This window comes from Tenrec ecaudatus, chromosome 6, assembly GCF_050624435.1.
Source record: "Tenrec ecaudatus isolate mTenEca1 chromosome 6, mTenEca1.hap1, whole genome shotgun sequence".
Classification (NCBI taxonomy): domain Eukaryota; kingdom Metazoa; phylum Chordata; class Mammalia; order Afrosoricida; family Tenrecidae; genus Tenrec; species Tenrec ecaudatus.
The window spans coordinates 119,746,934-119,766,138 of record NC_134535.1 but is presented as its reverse complement, the minus strand read 5'-3'; positions in this window follow the sequence as shown (position 1 = coordinate 119,766,138).

The window sequence follows — 19,205 nt, the reverse complement described above, 5'->3', positions numbered from 1 at the left end:
GCCCTTGGACAACCGAGGTATCACTGTGCATCCTTTGTGCCCTATCATGTTCTGAACCTGACATGAATTGCTGGCAGCTCTCTGTCAATGTACTGCAGCAATCACTTTTTAATTTTCTTCAGCAAAATCTTCCTTACACGTGATATGACGGATACTGTTACACAATTTCCTAGTTCTACTGGATCACCTTTCTTGGAATGGGCACAGATATGGATTTCTTCCAGTCAGTTGGTCCGATAGCTGTCTTCCAAATTTCTGGACATAGACTAGTGAGTGCTCCCAGTGCTTCCGCTTGCTGAAATGCTTCTATTGGTTGCTATCCCATCTTTCCTGGAGTCTTGTTTTATTTCCCAATGTCCTCAGTACAGCTTGGACTTCTGTAGTGCCATCTGTACTTGATCATATGCTACCTTTTGAAACGTTCAAATGTCAACCAATTCTTTTTGGTAGAGTGACTCTGTGTATTCCTTCCTCCGTCTTTTGGTACTGCCTGTATCATTCAATATTGTGTTCATGGAATCCTTCAATATTGCTACTTAAGGCTTGAATTTCCCCCTCAGTTCTTTCAGCTTGGGATAGGCTGAGCATGTACTTCCTCTTCAGGAGCCCTGGCGGCACAGTAGTAACGTGTTGGGCTGTTAACAAGGTCAGCAGTTCAAAAACACCAGCTGCATTGAGAGAGAAAGATGAGGCTTTCTCCACTAAACTCCTCTGAAACTCAGGGACAGTTCTACGCTGGTCTGTTGGGTCACTGTGAATTGCAATCAACTCAATGGCAGTGAGAGAGTTGTTTTTGTTTATTTTTTTAACTCCAGGCCTTTGCATGTTCTAATACTTTGTCTTCCTGAGCTGCCCTTTTGAAATTTTCTGTTCAGCTCTTTGACGCTATAATTTCTTCCATTTACATTTAGCTATTTTATGTTCAGGAGCAAGTATCAGGTTCTCTTCTGATAATCACTTTGGTCTTTTCAGTTTTTAGATGGCCTGCTTTCCTCACACATCATGCTGTTGACGGCACCCCCTACCTCATCAGGTTGTGTTTATTAGTGTGCAATGCATCAAATCTGTTCTTGAAATTTCCTCTAAATTTTAGGTGGGATCTATTCCAGGTGTTATTTTGGCTCTTGTGGACTTGTTTTAATTTTCTTCAGCTTCAACCTGAACTTTCTTTAAAACAAACAAACAAACAAACAGTTTTATTGGTGCTTCATCCCCATAGCATAGAATTTTTAAAAAACATTTTATTAGGGACTCATACAACTCTTATCACAATCCATACACACATCAATTGTGTAACGCACATTTGTACGTTCTTTGCCCTCATCATTTTCAAAGCATTTGCTCTCTACTTAAGCCCTTGGCATCAAGTCATCTTTTTTCCTCTCCCTCTCCGCTCCCTCGTGAGTCCTTGATAATTTATAAATTATTATTTTGTCATATCTTGCCTGTCCGGCGTCTCCCTTCACCCCCTTTTCTGTTGTCCGTCCCCCAGGGAGGAGGTTATATGTAGATCCTTGTAATCGGTTCCCTCTTTCCAGCCCACTCTCTCTCTACCCTCCCCGTATCGCCCCTCACACCCCTGGTCCTGAAGGGATCATCCGCCCTGGATTCCCTGTGCCTCCAGCTCCTATCTGCACCAGTGTACATCCTCTGCTCTATCCAGACTTGCAAGGTAGAATTCAGATCATGGTAGTGGGGGAGGGTAGGAAGCATTTAGGAACTGGAGGAAAGCTGTATTCTTCATCGGTGCTACATCGCACCCTGATGGACTCATCTCCTCCCGTAGTTCAATCATATCAAGCAGAGTTGTACAATCACCACCACAATCAATTTTAGAACATTTTCTTCTTCCTTGTACTCATTGTTATTCGTGTAATTTTCCTTTTTACTTGTGGCAAAAATATACACAAGGAAACATTCTCCAATCAACAACTTCCACATGTATAATTCAGTGCCACTGACTATATTCTGTGTTGTACAGCCATTATTGATAACCTTTTCCACATTATTCCATCACCCTTAACATAAACTCACTGCCCCCTAAGCAAAAACACTTCCTCCTTCGCCCATGGTAACCATAGGTCAACTTTGGTTTCTTTCTTGCTTTTTTCTCAGTAGTTTTCTTTTCCCACCTCTGTTTTCTTGATAAAATATTCACATATCATACACTTCCATAGTTAAATCACTTTTAAAAGAGTTATCTATACATCATCACAATCAGTTCTAGTGCTCCTCCACCACACATTCATTGTGTGCTCCCCAATTCTCCTCCCCCTCCCTACCCCTCATCCCGAGACACCATTGCATCAGTTATTGTCTCTGTGCATCCCCTCCTTCTGTGCCTCCTGAACTGGGAAACCCAACAGAAACAATGAAAAACAAAAAACAAAACAAAACAGAAGGAAGAAAATAATAATAGTAATATAAAGATAAAAATAAAGAGTAAGAAAAAAAAGACAACCCACCAGAGTAGGCATTACTGTCATGGAACAAGCAAGATGTATTTGAACCTAGAGCAAATTCAAGTTGGGTCAAGAGGGAGGTCAGCTGACCAAGTATTATATTATATCATGGTGTGGTCCACCATAATCAAGTTTACAATAATGTCTGTCTGACAGTAAAGTTGTTTGAGTCCTTCACCTGTGGCCAGATGGGACCTGCCAGGGCCTGAATCTGACTAGAGACTCTGCAGATGGGTTTTGGGCTCCCACTGTCCTCCAGAGCCTTCTACAAATTGGGTGTTCGCAATTTGAGCTCTGATACTTTCCCTTCATCATATTTGGATTTTTTTATTGTAATCTTTGTATTACCTAGGCTGGTGTGCTTCTTTGATGTGGACTTAGTTGACATCTCACTTAGATGGCTGCTTGTTTGAATACAAGCCTTTAAGACCCCAGACACTATTCCAATTGATAGCCAGGCACCATCTGCTTTCTTCACTACACTTTAATGTAGCATCCTTATCTTTAGTGAGCTCTTCATGAAGGTAAGTATCAAGCAAGGCCATGTACCTGAACTTCCATACAAGCAATTGATCATCTGTTCCAAAGTCAGCTCCCAGCCTCATTTTTAGCTGCCGATTGTCTCTTCCCATCAAACTCACTGCCTCTGAGTCAATTCCAACTCTGCAGAACAGAGTTCTCTATGAAGCAGAGAACTCTCAGGGTTTCTGGGGGTGTCTTTACATCAGTAAAAAGCTTCATCGGTGGGTGGTTTTGAATAGCTGGTCTTGGGGTTAGCAATCCAATACATAACACAGATGTCACCCGATATAGCTTATTTGACTGCTATATATCCCATCTGGTGAAGCCCACTTGTATTTCCACTTTTGTTGTCCTTGAAAAAGAAGATACTTGCAATGAAGAAGTCGTTTGTGTTGCAAAAGTCTATCATGCGATCTCTCCAGCTTGTTCCCATCGCTGAGGCCATCTATTTCCAATTACTCTTCTTTCCTCCCCATTTCCAATTTCCATATTCCAAACAGCATCCATTATTCATGTTTGATCAATTTCAGACTGAGGAAGCTGGAAGAACTCTTCAATTTCTTCATCACGAGCTTAAGTGATTGGTGCTTAAATCTGAATAATAGTTTTAGGAACATTACTTCCTTGTAAGGGAATTGATATAATCCTACCACAGAAGCACTGTACTTCTGAGACACCCCTTGAAATGCCCTTTTGCAGGATGAATGCAATGCTCTCAAGGGAATGGTAATGTTTCCAGAAGAGACCACCCGGAAGTCACTCACACGGAGCTGAGAAGGAGAAACTGGAAGGAGAGAGAGAAGCAGGGGAGATGTCTGTCCTGGACACCCAGGAAAGAATTTCAGGCTGGAGGTGTGTTCTCAGTGTGTTGTTGCCTCAGAGATGCTCCATAAATAAGGACTAAACAGTCTTTGTCGGATTTAGCCAAAGAGTGAGTTTGGGTGGTTTCACTGAAGTCAATCTTGCACAGACAAGATGACAGCAAGTTCACAAGGAAATGACAAAATGGAAACTGTGAAATAGAAACAACTTTTCCAGGAAGCTTGGCTGTTAAAGGAAAGAGAAAATAGGACACAGATATAGGACCATTGGGCACTACAGAGTTTAATGACCAGGAAACCCAACCTAGATGTAGTTTTATTTTATCCAAAGGGTTCACAGCAAGCAAGTATAAGAGACATGAGACATGAGAATTTCTCAGTTGCTATATTAGGGAAGTTGTAGAAAGGCTTTTACCACCTATCTCCTAAACATCATTTCAACACCCAGGGCTTTGGAAAAGGCTTTAATAACAATGAGATAAAATGCTAACAATAAAAGAACTGTCATTTCTAACTTCATATGCACTCATGACGGCTGAGAAACCTTCTGTATTCAGAGGGGGGCACATGAGCGTGGTAATGGGGGAGAAGAGTCACTAGAGACTTGCATTAGCGATCACTCCCAGACAGCAGCAACAGGAGCAATGCTGCAATGAAGTGAATAAAGCAACTCTGGTCTTCCGGCACCTACGAAAGTTATGTTGACATCACATTGTAGTCTGTTCAGTGCACTCACATTGTTTCAAAGCTTGAAAACGTATGAGAATCACTAAGTCTCAAACAGAGACACAGAGTGAGCATGTGCTGTTGGGAAAATGATGGTGCTGATCCTGGCTCAGCGCGGGGCCTGCAAACCTTCTGTTTGTATAGAAAAACAACTCAGTATCTGCAAAGCACAATATAGCACGAAGCACAATAAAATGAAGCATACTCTTATAAAGCCCTAAAAACGACGATGTTACCTGTTTCCTATAACATGCCTCCCTTGTTACTCACAAGCCATCCAAAATGCCATCCTGAGGGGCAACTCCCGCCCAGCCTTTCATTCAGCTTCCCAGTATCCCAAGGATTAAATACGGCACCCTACGTTTTCCTAATAAAGTTAAGTTTAATTTACGTTAGCAAGTAGAGAGTTTAATATCACCTTTAAGGAAAAGGTCTATGCACAAATTGAAATGGCTGTTGTAACAACCAAAAACAAGTGGCCTGTCAGTTATAAGTGAATTTTCATTTCCCTTCTGACCGTAGAGGAGAACAATTGGAATAAGTAGAGTTATGGCCCTTTTTTCCTGATACAAAGATTTACATATATACAACCGATGTCTGTTTTTGAAAGCCAGTGATTATTAAACTGGTTTTTCTATTTTAAAAGTAAACATAGCTTATAGGTTTGGGGGTACGTTCAGTTTTAAACTTGGAGTGAATTTCTGAACTGATAATAACAGCATTCAATAAGAATTCATGTTTAGAAGATACGGTGCTACAGAAAAATGTGCAAAGAATTTAGATGGTGCCTGGCTATCAGAGAAAACAGCATCTTGGGTCTTAAAGGCTTGTCTCCAAACTAGCAGCTACCTAAGTGAGATGTCAACTTAGTCCACATGGAAGAAGCACACCATCATCAGTCACCGAAGGATTGGAATCCGTATAATCTGAAATCGAAAGAGTATCAGACTTTAAATTGTGAGAACACGGTGTACAGAGGGAACCCAAGATTCATTTGTGGAATTACATAGGAAATAAGCTTCCGGAGAACTCCCCCTGTCTGAAATTGGGGCTGGAGGAAAGCTGTCACTAAACAGAGTGCTTGGGAGAGAGGAGGCTAGACGATCAAAGGCAGAAATCTGACCTGAACAATTAAAACGTTCTCAGTAGATTCCCCCTATGGTGCAGCCTGGTTTCCAAAATTTTCAGTATTTTTTGGTTTGTATTGTTTTGTTCAGTTTTTGTTGGTTCATAATCGAGTGTATCTCACAACTCAGAGGTGTTATGTCAATGGAGGTCACCCTCTTGAAGCCGTGTTGTATGCTTTTTCATTTTTCGGTATATGAAACCCAGGATTAATGAAACTATTGGGACAGCAAGTAGAATAAGGCATTCAGGGGGAGTGGGGTACATTGTTGATGGCGGTGGGGTAAAAAGATGATGTCAGGGAGTTCGTGTAGAAAAAAGATTGCTTGGAAGCTGATTGTGGAAACAATTGTACAATTCTACTTGACATGTTTGAAATATAGCATAATATGATATATATATCAAATCCCAACTAAAAAAATAAAAGAATTCCTGTTTATAAGCATAAACTTTACCACTAGGAACACTATAACCAGGAACTGTGCCTCGTGTTCAATATTGTTAGCCAGATGGAATATTCTGACCAAATAGTAAATGCTATTTTAATTAAAAAGCACTTTTTTACATTTGTGTGAACTCATTATTTTATGAGTTGAGAAAAAAGGATACATTTGTTTTTGAATCACTGAGTTTTAGGAATATCTCAATCACTATAAGAAAAAGCAGTGGAAAATGAAAAGGAATTAGGAAAAGAACTACTACCACCTTATCAAATCAAATCTACACCTAGAAACTCTTTCATACAAAGGATTTACTGGAACTTTCCTCTGCTAGCAACTTCCCCAGAGGAGCCCTCGTGGTGCAGTGGTTACAAGTTGGGCTGCGATCCTTGAGGTCAGCAGTTCAAAGCCCACCAGCCACCCCTCAGAAGAAAGACGGGTCTCTCTATTCCCATTAACAGTTACAGTCTCAGAAACTCACAAGGGCAGTTCTCTGTAAGTGGGCAGTGAGTTATTCTTGTGGGTTTTTTGTTTGGGGTTTTTTTTTAGCTTGATGAACCTCAAAGATAGGTATTATTCTTATCCTTTTAATTTTACTCTTGAGGACATTTGAAGGTGAGAGAGGTGAGGGGGTTTGCCCAAAGACACACAGCTCGTACAGACAGCAAGCTAGAACTTGAGTCGGAGATTTTCTGTAAGGAGATGTGGTTGAGAAGATAAACATATAAAGTATAAACAGTTCAAAACAACATTGTAAGCATTATTACTCTCTTGGATTACACTTCTGGGGTTATTGATCGAATGTACCATTCACATGTGCTGTAAAATGAGGAAGTAATGACAGCTCTGAGAAGGGACAAAAGAAGAGTCAGTTAGCTGCAAATTCCTGATCTGCCATACACAGTCTTTAGTGTCCTCATTTATAAAAGTAAGATAATTTAAAAAAAAAAGTAAGATAATTAATATAAACATTCCAGAGCGAATGAGGTACCTAGTAGAAAACCAAGTTCAGTGCATAACCCACTAGCCCACTGCCATTGAGTGGATACCCACTCATAGGGTTGATGGCACTGTAAATGCTTACGGGAGCAGGTGGCCTCTTTTGCCTCCCACAGAGCAACTGCTAGGTTCGAATCAATGACCTTGAGGTTAGTAGCCCAACGCCTCTGTGTCACAAATGCTCCTAAGTCCAGTGCACAGCATGTGATAAACACTCACTGAAGACTAATTCCTTCCTTCTTGGGACAGGCTATATGTAGAACTCACTGAGATAAGGAATGACAGGTTGGCTTGGTATATTAAACGGGAAGATAAAAGTTCATTGCCAGAAGAGGAGAGGAAAGGGGAAATCAGACAGAGCAGGAAGCACTGTTTACATTTGTTTAACGGTAGCGAAACACTTATGCTGAATAGTATAGAAAACACGTGGAAAGCATTTTGGGGTGAATACCTAAGAGGCCCTCGACAAAAATATTTCAGATTTTATACTTCCTAGTAGCAGGAAATTATGGGAACTTTTGTTCTTTGCTAAATTAAACCTTATTGGTCCCATTTTCAATTAGAAAGCAATACATATTCATTGAAGAAATCAGAAAAGTAAAGAAAAAATACAAATCACTTTATTTAATGGTTATGATCATGGATTGAGTTCTGTGTCCATCAAAATACGTCACTCTGATGAGGACATGATTCTCTGTGAGGTTCTTTAAATCATTTTATTGGGGGCTCTTGCAGCTCATAACAATCCATACATCCATTATGTGAAGCATATTTGTACATATGTTGCCATCATTCTTTTCAAAATGGCTTCTTTCTACTTGAGCCCTTGGTATCAGCTTATTTTTTCCCCTCTCTCCCCCGCCCTCCCACCTTCAGGAACCCTTGATAAATTATAAATAATTTTTGTTTTCATACCTTATGCCACCTGCTGTCTCCCTTCACCCAGATTCTCAGTAGTTTTGCGGTTATAATGTAGTTTGGCAGTTATTAGGTCATATAATTTAGCAGTTACATAATGAAACCCCATGGATGATTGAATGTAATTATTCTCCATTTGTGATGCATTATAAATCTTGACCACTATGTGTTAATGAGGCAGTATTGTTGCTATTGTTGTTAAGGGCCATAGAGTAGGTTCTGACTCATAGGCAGTAATTGGTTATGTTAATAGTGATTCGTTTCACCAGGCCTTGAGGATGATATTCCCAATTAGAGCAGCCAGTCCACAGAGAGGACCACATGGTTGGCCCCACTATGAGACATGACATCCCTCACTGACCCATAGCCCTACAGGGGACAACACCAGAGACACACTGTGGGAATTACGCCCGATCTGACCCCACCACACTAGGGAGTGCAACAGAACAGCAAGGGAATGGAGCCGTGAGGTCCCCAGGGAATGCTGAAGGTGGACTTTGGGGCCAGGGCGTGGTGCCCCAACAGACTGGACTAGAAAACACTCCTAAACGCCAACAAACAAACCTTGAACTAACTACAAGCTTTTCTTTCTTGTTGTGTTTTGTTTTGTTATGTTTGTTTTTTTTCTTTTTTTACATTTTATTAGGGACTCATACAACTCTTATCACAATCCATACATATACATACATCAATTGTATAAAGCACATCCATACATTCCCTGCCCCAATCATTCTCAAAGCATTTGCTCTCCACTTAAGCCCTTCGCATCAGATCCTCTTTTTTCCCCCTCCCTCCCTGCTCCCCCCTCCCTCATGTGCCCTTGGTAATTTGTACATTGTTATTTTGTCATATCTTGTTTTGTTTTTTGTCATTGGTTTGTTGTGGTTGTCTTGTATATTGTTGCTTGGTTTTGCTCTGTCTTGTTTTTGTGCATGTTATTATCTCCGCAGGTTTGTGTAAATAAAATAGGCTGGATGAACAATCTGGAGGAGAAAACAATGGGACTGACAGTTCCAGGGGGGACATCGGAGAGGGAGAGGTGGGGGGAAAGGTAGTGGTGTTAACAAACCCAGGGACAAGGGAACAAGCAATCCAAATCAGTGGCGAGGAGGGTGTGGGAGGCCTGGTAGGGCATGATCGAGGGTAATGTAAGGAAGAGGTATAGCTGAAACCCAGGTGGGGACTGAGCATGAAAGTGGGACAGGAGGAAAGTCAAAGGAAATAGAAGAAAGAGCTAGGAGGAAAAGGGCATTTATAGAGGTCTAGATAAAGGCATGTACATATGCAAATGTAATTATATATGAGGATGGGGAAATAGATCTATGTGCATATATTTATAGGTTTAGTATTAAGGTAGCAGAAGGACATTGGGCCTCCACTCAAGTACTCCCCTTCAATGCAAGAATACTTTCTTCTATTAAGTTGGCATTCTATGTTGCTCACCTTCCCGACACAACCATTGAAGACAAAGCGGGTGCATAAGCAAACGTGGTGAAGAAAGCTGATGGTGCCCAGCTATCAAAAGATAGAGCGTCTGGGATCTTAAAGGCTTGAAGGTAAACAAGCGGCCATCTAGCTCAGAAGCAACAAAGCCCACATGAAAGAAGCACACCAGCCTGTGGGATCACAAGGTGTTGAAGGGATCAGTTATCAGGCTTCATTGGAACAAAAATTTTATCATAGTGAATGAGTCGGGGAGTGTGGAATGGAGAGCCAAAGCCCATTTGTAGGCCACTGGACATCCCCTTACAGAAGGGTCTCGGGGATGAGCCAGTCAGGGTGCGATGTAGCAATGATGAAAAATACAACTTTCCTCTGTTAGGCAGGCTAGCACAGGGTTAAAAAAGTGTCCATTAACGCATGCCCAGAGAGCCAAGCACGGGAACAAGGAGTGGCACTGCACATGCACAGAGGGTCAGGTTTCCTGCTGGTAGGCATGGGTGGGCGCTAAACCTGGATTGGCCCACCTAGGCCACCTGGATTGGCCCACTTAGGCCAGGTGAATTCAATTCAACCAATGGGGTTGATCCAGGGTCGTCCACCACACCTCCCTGTGGAATCCTAGAAAAGGCAGCAGCCCAGAGTCCACAGAAAGGCTTTTGTCTGCCTGACGCTGAGCAGCTTCCGCCAGGCTGCATGGTTGGGAGGAGTCCTATGGGTGCCGTGTCAACCTGAAACTTCTTCCAACTCTCATCAAACTCACTTGGATCACATGAGCCAGGCTTGGGAGTGAATTCTTTCTCACAGGGTCAAGAACTGAGATATAACTCTAGCTCCAGAGAGATCTAACACCTCTAGTTCCTAAGTCCCCCCCATCCCCCTACTTCCACTATCATGATCCCAATCCTACCTTGCAAGTCTGGCTAGACCAGAGGATGTACACTGGAACAGATAAGAACTGGAAACACAGGGAATCCAGGGCGGATGATACCTTCAGGACCAGGGGTGTGAATGGCGATACTGGGAGGGTTGAGGGAGGGTGGGTTGGAAAGGGGGACCCAATTACAAGGATCTACATGTGACCTCCTCCCTGGGGGACGGACAACAGAAAAGGGGGTGAAGGGAGACGTCGGACATGGCAAGATATGACAAAATAATAATTGATAAGTTATTAAGCGTCCATGAGGGAGGAGGGAGAGGGGAGGGAGGGGCAAAATGCGAACCTGATGCCAGGGGCTTAAGTGGAGAGCAAATGGTTTGAGAATGATGAGGGCAATGAATGTACAAATGTGCTTGACACAACTGATGTGTGTATGGGTTCTGATAAGAGTTGTGTGAGCTCCTAATAAAATGATTAGAAAGTGATTAGTTTATGTTTGTTATGTTAATGAGCAGGGTTAGAGTGGGAATGCCCTTACTGAAGCCACAGCCGTGATCAGAGATCTCCCTGTACGGGGACTTTCCCTGAGGAACCAGTGAGAGAGAAAAAAAGGAGTCCGTGTGCTGAGAACAACCTGGCCCAAGGGAAGATGGACGCTAAGACACATGGTGATCTTCAAGGGATGTGGAGCTAACCGGTGTCGAGAGAAGACAAGGACCTTCCCCCAGAGTCATCAGAGAGGAAACTTTCCCTTAGGATTGGTGTCCTGAATTTGGGCTTCTAGCTTTGTAACTATGCATGAATAATTTTGTTTTCTTTGTTAAAGCCATCTGCTTGCGGTGTTTGTTCTGACTGTATTAGATAATGAAGACCGTCATGGTGGTAAATATTCACTGATTCATGTATCTTGGAAGAGAGACACATTTTAAAGTTATCTTCTTTTATGATATTCTGAATACATTTTTACCATGTACATTTATTACTGTAATCATAATAAGGCTTACGGATACACACAATCACATGGCTGTTCTTTGCACACAAAGATTTGCCTCTAAAATAGAGAGTTGCATATTTGAGATGATCAAATGACCAGTGAAGTTTCCCCAACGCCAGAGTAAATGAAGTTTGAGAAAAGACGGTTGCTTTTATTATGTGTTTTGTCCCGTAATGGCAATAAACCGCTTTACCTCGCACCCCACCCCCAGCCACCTTTGACTCTTAATCCCACTACCCAAGGACATCCTCTGAGGACGTGCGAGTATGTCTTCTTCTCTGGTTCGTAAGTCGGACTCGGCAATGGGTGGAATACAAGTGGGATGTGGTGGTTTCCGTGTGGCCAGAGCAGAGGAGAAAGCCGTCACAAAGACTGTCTCCCTGTCTGGTGCTGCTGTAACAAAAATGCCACACGGGGATGGTTTAACAAGAACGTATTCCCTCACCAGTTGGCAGGCTACAAGTTCAAATTCAGGGTGCCAGCGCTAGGTGAAAGCTTTGTCTTCTAGTTTTAGGAGTTTCCCTTTGAGGGATCCTGGGTCCAAAGGCTGCAGCCCGCTCCCCTGGGTTCTTTCTGGGTGGTAGTAGGTCCCTCTGGTTTCTGCTCCCCTGTTGCATCTCATTTCTACGTGAGAGGGGAGTGGCTCAAATGCATCTAAATCTTACAGATCAGTGGTTCTAGCCTGCCTAATGCTGCGACACTTTCGTACAGTCCTATGTTGGGGTGATCCCCAACCGTAACATTATGTTCATTGCTACTTCATCACTGTAGTTTATTACTGTTATGAATCAGGCGACCTTTGTGAAAGAAAGGGTGACTAGACCCCCAAAGAGGTTGTGACTCACAGGTTGCGAACCACTGCTATAGATTGATTCCTGCCTCATCCATACAACTGCCGCTAATTCTTCCTCTGTCGCATCAAAGAGGTTGGGATTTACAACCCGTTGGATAATCACATCAGATCACAAAATGAAGGATAATACTGATAATCATGGTCTAGCTGAATTGATATGTATTTGGGGGGGGGTGATATAATTAAATCCATAACAGAGGCTATGGAACAGAGGCAATCATACCATGCTTCAAGCATAAATCAAAAAATGGGGAAAGACCAGTACAGAAACAATGGACCTAGAAAGAAAACAACATATACAAGAACTCTGACAGAGGGAGAATTGAGAACTCGGTGACTCATTTGCTAGGAGTATGAAGGAGGTGTGCAATGAAAGATGATGCTCCGGTGTCACTGGGCAATTTACATACGCCTCCATTTCCTCATCTGTAAAATTGGGATAATTGTAGCTTCCTCGTAGACTTATTGGGAGGATTAAGTGGTTGACCTCTAAAATGCTTAGCACTTTACCTGCACACGGGAGCTGTTGCTGCTTCCACAGCTGTTGAACCTGGCCTGTCGACTGACTTAGAAGAAATAGAAAAGTCTGGATAGAGGTCCAGTGAGGGTGCAGTTTGACATAAAATTTAGAGATGTCGAATTTAGGTTTAGGATGGGTAGTCAACGGAAAATGTTCAGCAAGAAGCCATTATGGCTTCTGATGACGTTTCTAGTGGTGGTTAGAGTCTAGGAACATTTCGTGTTCATGAGACCTGACAATGTGGGGAAGTGGATACCCACTACAGGTTCTTATCTATCTGAATGAAGGCGTGGTCTCTATGCCTTAGTGATTTCACAGCTGAATAGCTCTTCGGGGATAATGGGCATCAAAGTAGTGAAGCACTCAGGCTCTGAAACCAGACAGCTGTTTGAATCCCAACTCAACCACATACTAATTGTCTGATCTCAGACACATTTGCTTGCTTAACCTCTGTTTGCTTGTTTACAAAAGGGAGGAATGCAAACTTCGACGTCATAGGACAGATGGGAGGTTCTAATGAGACTGTTGAAGCTCATAAACTATTAGATAGAATACCAAGAATTGATCCTCTCTGATTCTGGTTCTCCTTGAGGTTATGAGTTCTGGTTCTATTTCTACTCTATTCAACCTGAGGCCAAGTGTGAGACGCTCGGTCTTAGTCACCACTGCTTGGTCTGCCCAACTTTGGCCTGTCGTCTCTCCTTATGTGGCAGTTGGTTTTGCAATCTTGTTGTCCATTGTGTCAGTCTGGGTAGACTAGAAAAACAAGTTCATATCCACTCGTATGTGTATAAGAAAGAGCTTTATATACAAGAGCCATTTTATATTGAGAAAACATCCCAGCCCTGTCCAGATCAAGTCTGTATATCCAAGATTGCCCATATGTCTGATACCAATCTATAAAGTCCTCTTCAGACTCATGCAACACATGCAATGACGCTGAGTGTAGGAAGATCACAGGCCAGTGGGTGGATAGTCTTGTGGATCCAATGATGGTGGAAGCATCTCAGCATTGGCGTGGGTCTCCATGTGGCTCTTCCAAGTTCAGGGCTCTCGCTGCCATCAGCATAGCTCCATGTGGCTTGTCAGTAGAGAGTCTCTCAGGGAGTGAGCCAGTGTCCTGCCTTCAGCAAGCTACTTGTCTGCTTAGCACCTCCAAATGAGGTCATCAAGCTGTGACCTGATTGACAAGCAAACTTCACCCCTTTACTCAAAAGTCTTAAATTGACAACGGATTCTGTAACTACCACATCCATGGTTATGTGAAATCTCAGAATGCCAGGCAGCAGCTTTGAAACAAGATGGCCAGTCTTTGGAGAGACCTACTGTCTTAGTTGTCTACTGCTGTTGTTAAGACATTAGCACGAATATAATGGCTTACCCCAATATGCTTATTATGTTAGAGTTAGGTGGTTCAGAAGTACAGAAGTAGGCTGCAGTGGGCTAGAAATATTGTGTAGTCAGGGCTGCGTTCCTTTCAGGAGGCTCTTGGGGGGAATCCATTCTCTTGCTATTTCAAACTTCTAGAGCAGTGGTTCTCAACCTTCCTAATGCCACGACCCTTTAATACAGTTCCTCATGTGGTGGTGACCCCCAACCACCAAATTATTTTCATTGCTACTTCATCACTGTCATTTTGCTACTGCTATGAAACAGGTGACCCCTGTGAAAGGGTCGTTCGACCCCCAAAGGGGTCGCGACCCAGAGGCTGAGAACCACCGTTCTAGAGGTTGCTTGTCTACTTCCATCCTCAAAGGCAGCCACAGCTGGTTGACTTCTTCTCATGCTTATTTCTCACTGGTTGTCTTGGCGGCACCCCACTCCTCCCCCGCCCCTTCATTAAAGGCCTTTCGGCTTACATTGAACCCATCTGGATAATCCAGAATAATCTTCTGGTTTTAAGGTCTGCTAATTAGTGACTTTAGTTCCCTCTGAAACCTGACTCTTCCCTTGCTTTGTCACTCATCTAGCCACAGGGTTCTGGGATTTAGATTCGGACATCTTTGGGGGAACATTATTCTGCCTCCCACACCCTCCGCAAAGGCAACTCAGAATGGTTGACCCTGGCCTTGTCCCAGGCTTCGTAAGACCTAACTGATGCACCCAGGGATGAACTAGGAACCCCAGTTTGATCACTGCAATGACCACACTTAGGGGGTGTTCCATGACCGTATTTTCCTTCTGGCCTAACCCTGTGCTGGAAGCATCTGAGAGCATGTGTGCTGCCGAACGCAAGGGATATGGACAAACCACCCGGGAGTCCCCGCCAGCATGGGAAAGAGCGGTTCATCACCAATCACTTATTTCTATAAATGCTACGAATGTCTATTCATTTCTGAAACTAAAGCACCCATAAATTCACCATCATCATTACCAACACATTTCCTGTTTCTTGAACAGGATCTTAAGAGCAATATTTTTATTATAGTTCCAACTGATGATTAATGGACAGCAGAGTATTCCTAAAACGGATGAAGCAGATCAGGTTGCAAGACAAACCATGTAAATATATCAGAGACCCGGAATCTTTCTGTTGGTTTTTATAAGAGGTAAAAGGTCATGGGTACTATTTTAGGGGTTCCAATAAAGTAAGTAAACCTATCATTTCAGTTATTTTACCTTAGCAGTATAGAAATTTGCTTGAGATCAATTTGTCCAACACCACAATTTACAAAATGAATAATTTCCACATTGAAAATTTTTTTGCCAGTTGACCGTCATTTTCTTGTCTATTTCTTTTTATTAATTTTTTAATTTAATCATTTTATTGGGGCTCATACAACTCTTATCACAATCCATACATACATCCATTGTGTCAAGCATATTTCTACATTGGTTGCCATCATCATTCTCAAAACATTTGCTTTCTGCTTGAGCCCATGGTATCAGCTCCTCATTTTTTCCCCTTCCTACCCGCTCTCCCCTGCCTCCTGAACCCTTGATAATTTATAATTATTTTATTCATTTAGATTTTCTATAGTTTATTTATTATATTTTAATTATTCATCATATTTTATTTGTTATATTTTAATTATTTGTTATAATTTATTATTATTTTGTCATATCTTACATTGTCGACATCTCCCTTCACCCACTTTTCTGTTGTCCACCCCCCCAGGGAGAAGGTTACATGTAGATCCTTGTAATCCGTTCCCCCTTTTTACCCCACCCTTCTGGCATCGCCACTCTCACCACTGGTCCTGATGGGTTCATCTTTCCTACATTCCCTGTGTTTCCAGTTCTATCTGTGCCAGTGTACATCCTCTGGTCTAGTCAGATTTGTAAGGTAGAATTGGGATCATGATAGTGGGGAGAGGGGGGGAGCATTTAGGAACTAGAGGAAAGTTGTATGCTTCATTGTTGCTACACTGCACCCTGAGTGGCTCATCTCCTCCCTGAGACCCTTCCGTAAGGGGATGTCCAGTTGCCTACAGATGGTGTGCTTCTTCCATGTGGGCTTGGTTGCTTCTGTGCTAGATTGGCCCTCATTTTCTAATGGGTCGGAGGCTAGCCTTCTGCATGGCTTAACATTTAGCTTGAAAAGCAGGCGAGGCACACATTGTGTTACAACCATAACAGGACACTCAAGTGAAGGAAGGAGGGAGCGCCAACAAGTAAGGCACGTCTTTTACTCCCAAGCCCTGTGTTTAATTCTCACTTAATTCTCACAACTACTCCCTCAAGTGAACGTTGTTAGTCCCACTTTAACACAACGACATTGAGGCCCCGGGATGTGAAACTACTGCCCCACACCCACACAGCTGACAGATAGAAACAGCAGGGTGCTTGCTTCTCATTGGTTCCTGAGCCAATACAGACTACCTTTGCCATCCTCAGCTGTTCCTTGGTGGGTCCCGGGTTTTCACATTTAGAAAATAAAGGAGTTAAACCGGACAATCTCTGATGCTCCTAAGCTCTCACTGCACAGTCTTTGTGTTAGGAAGGATAAAGGGGAATCTTGGAAGGGGTGTCTGCTGCTGGGGTGGAATAAGAATGACGGCGTCCCTGAGTGGTACAATAGTTCATATGTTCAGCTGGTAACGAAAAGACAGTGGTCCAAGTCTGCTGCAGGCACCTTGGAAGAAAAGCCTGGTGATCTACTTCCACAATACCAGCTATTGAAAACCCTTCAAGGCCAAGTTCTACTTGGATCTATTTGGGGTCTCGAGATAGAAGAGACTCCATGGTCATTTGTCTTAAGTGTGAGAGCCGCAGAACCAGACCCCACCTGTCTTGTTCTGATTTCCTGTCCGACAAAAGGAGGTGGTTGCTGCTACAGGGGACTGAGACGGCAGTTTTTGAAAAGGATTCGGGTCTTCCAGTACTCTTTATGAACTTACTTTCCAAAGATAAAGTCATGACCACTCAGGGTTGAGAATGGTGTTGTACCCAACGCCGAGTTAAAGAGTATTGTGAGAGGGGAAAGCAAAGAAGTCAAAGATACAGCCTGTCCTCTTACGGAGCTTATATCCAGCTGGGGAGACACAGAGAACACTTAGAACAATTTTTTTTACATTGTCATGAACCATTAGCAGAATTTAATTTAGAAATTTCTTCTTATTACCGCCTCCAAAATTCATACCCATTAGCTTCCCATTCCCCCAACCTTCCCTTCAGCCTTAGCCAAACAAACAAAACCAAAACTACCTCTTTCTGACTCTGAATTTTCCTTTTCAAGATATTTCATCTGTTCAGCTTCTTTCACTTGGCACAAGATGTTCATGGTTCATCCTAAAAATGGCATACGTCAGTGCTTCCTTCCTGGTTTAATATAAAATAACATGTCCATTGTATTTTGGTGAACCATTTGCCAGTTGATGGGCATTAGAATTTTCTCTCCTTTTTGGCAAAAATGAAGACAGCTGCTATGAAGGTTTATATACAAGGTATTTTGTTGTTTTTTTTTTCTCCCTCTCCTTTCTTAAACATTTCTTTTATACCTAGGAATCGAATAACTGGGTTCTACATTAAATCTATAACCACTGCCAATTTGTTTTCCATATGCCCGCCTCACTTATAGCCATTTTAAAAAGGCAATACACAACTCCTGACCAGGCTGGTTAGTCCACACCGTCAGTCAGCCCTCCAGGAGGTCCGAGTCAAGGGAGAGAGATTGGTGTAGGCCGCAGGCCCCAAAGAAGACTTCCTGAGAACTGGGGCAAAGACACCATTCTTCCATTTGCATTCTGGGCTGATCTTTCTTGGCCTTCCCCGCACTTGGGAAACCCTGATGTGAACTTTTCCCATAGTTCAAACCCTCTCGGCTTTGGAGACTGATGTCCTTCATGCCACACGTCATCTGAATGCTACTTCTTCTTTATTGGCAAATTTGGGAGGGGTAAACCCCAGTGGTATGCAAACACTGGCATGGATCTTTGATTTCAGCCATGGGAAGTTTCATGCAAAACCAGTTTCTCAACAGGGCAAATGTTGTGTAAAGATGTTAAGAAGCTTGAGAAACTAGTTCAAGGCAGAGCCTGTCACAGCAAGAATCAAGCTTGAATGGGGACACTTCCCTGTGTGTGTCAGCAATGGTCTGACTCCTGGCCCTCATCTGGAGGGAGGGCTCTGTGCTCCAGCGCCTAGAGGCCAGAGGACCGTGTCCCACCTACCATATTCTCACACCCACAGTCTCTTGCACCTGCCTATCATCATCTGTCACTCTGCTAATGAGTGAAAATCTGTTCCCGAATTTTGGATCACTCTTCACCCTTAGATAACTGTGTGACCCTTTCTCCAAAATCCACCCTAAACATACTCTGAGAACTAGGACCCCCACAGGTGACATGTGATAAAAAGGTAACCTCGTAGTGTCCGATCTTCACTGTGTTATTTACTGTGTGTTGAGAAACAAGACTGAACTGGGGACTTTCCCCCCCCCCCCCAATGATTTGAAGAGATAGAATGAACAGGAGGACCACGTTAGCTGGACAGGGGCTAGACCAAGGGTACTTGGTTCAGAAAAGTGGAAATCTATTAAGTAGGGAAGGAAGGAAGGAATGATTCAAGAGACAGGATTTGAGACAGAACTTAGAGAATGGGAAGAATTTTGAATAAACAGGAAGGGGAAATTAGAACATCCTGGAAGAGAGGCATGCCATAAGCAGAGGCAGGAGAAGTGGAAGATGCCTTCCTGGAAGCTGAGGCAATCCACCAGTCGGGAGAGAGGGTGGTGGGAGAGTGTGCATAGCAGGAATGAGTGAGGAATAAGATCACCCGGTAAGATCAGTCCATCAACAGACTTTGCCAATGTTTATTAGGTGCTAATGTCGAGCGCCGCACTAGGTCCCCGGCCACATCATAATCATAGCTCACTTGTCACTCACACTCCGGCAGGCACCGGGTTAAGCATTTTACATATAATCTCAGTTATCACTGCAGACCTAGGAGGTGTGTACTGCTCGTATCTGCACTTCCAAAGGAAACAGATACATTCCAGAGAGGTGAAGTGATATGTACTGGGTCACTTCTTACTACGAGAAAAGGAGAAATCAGGATTTGAACC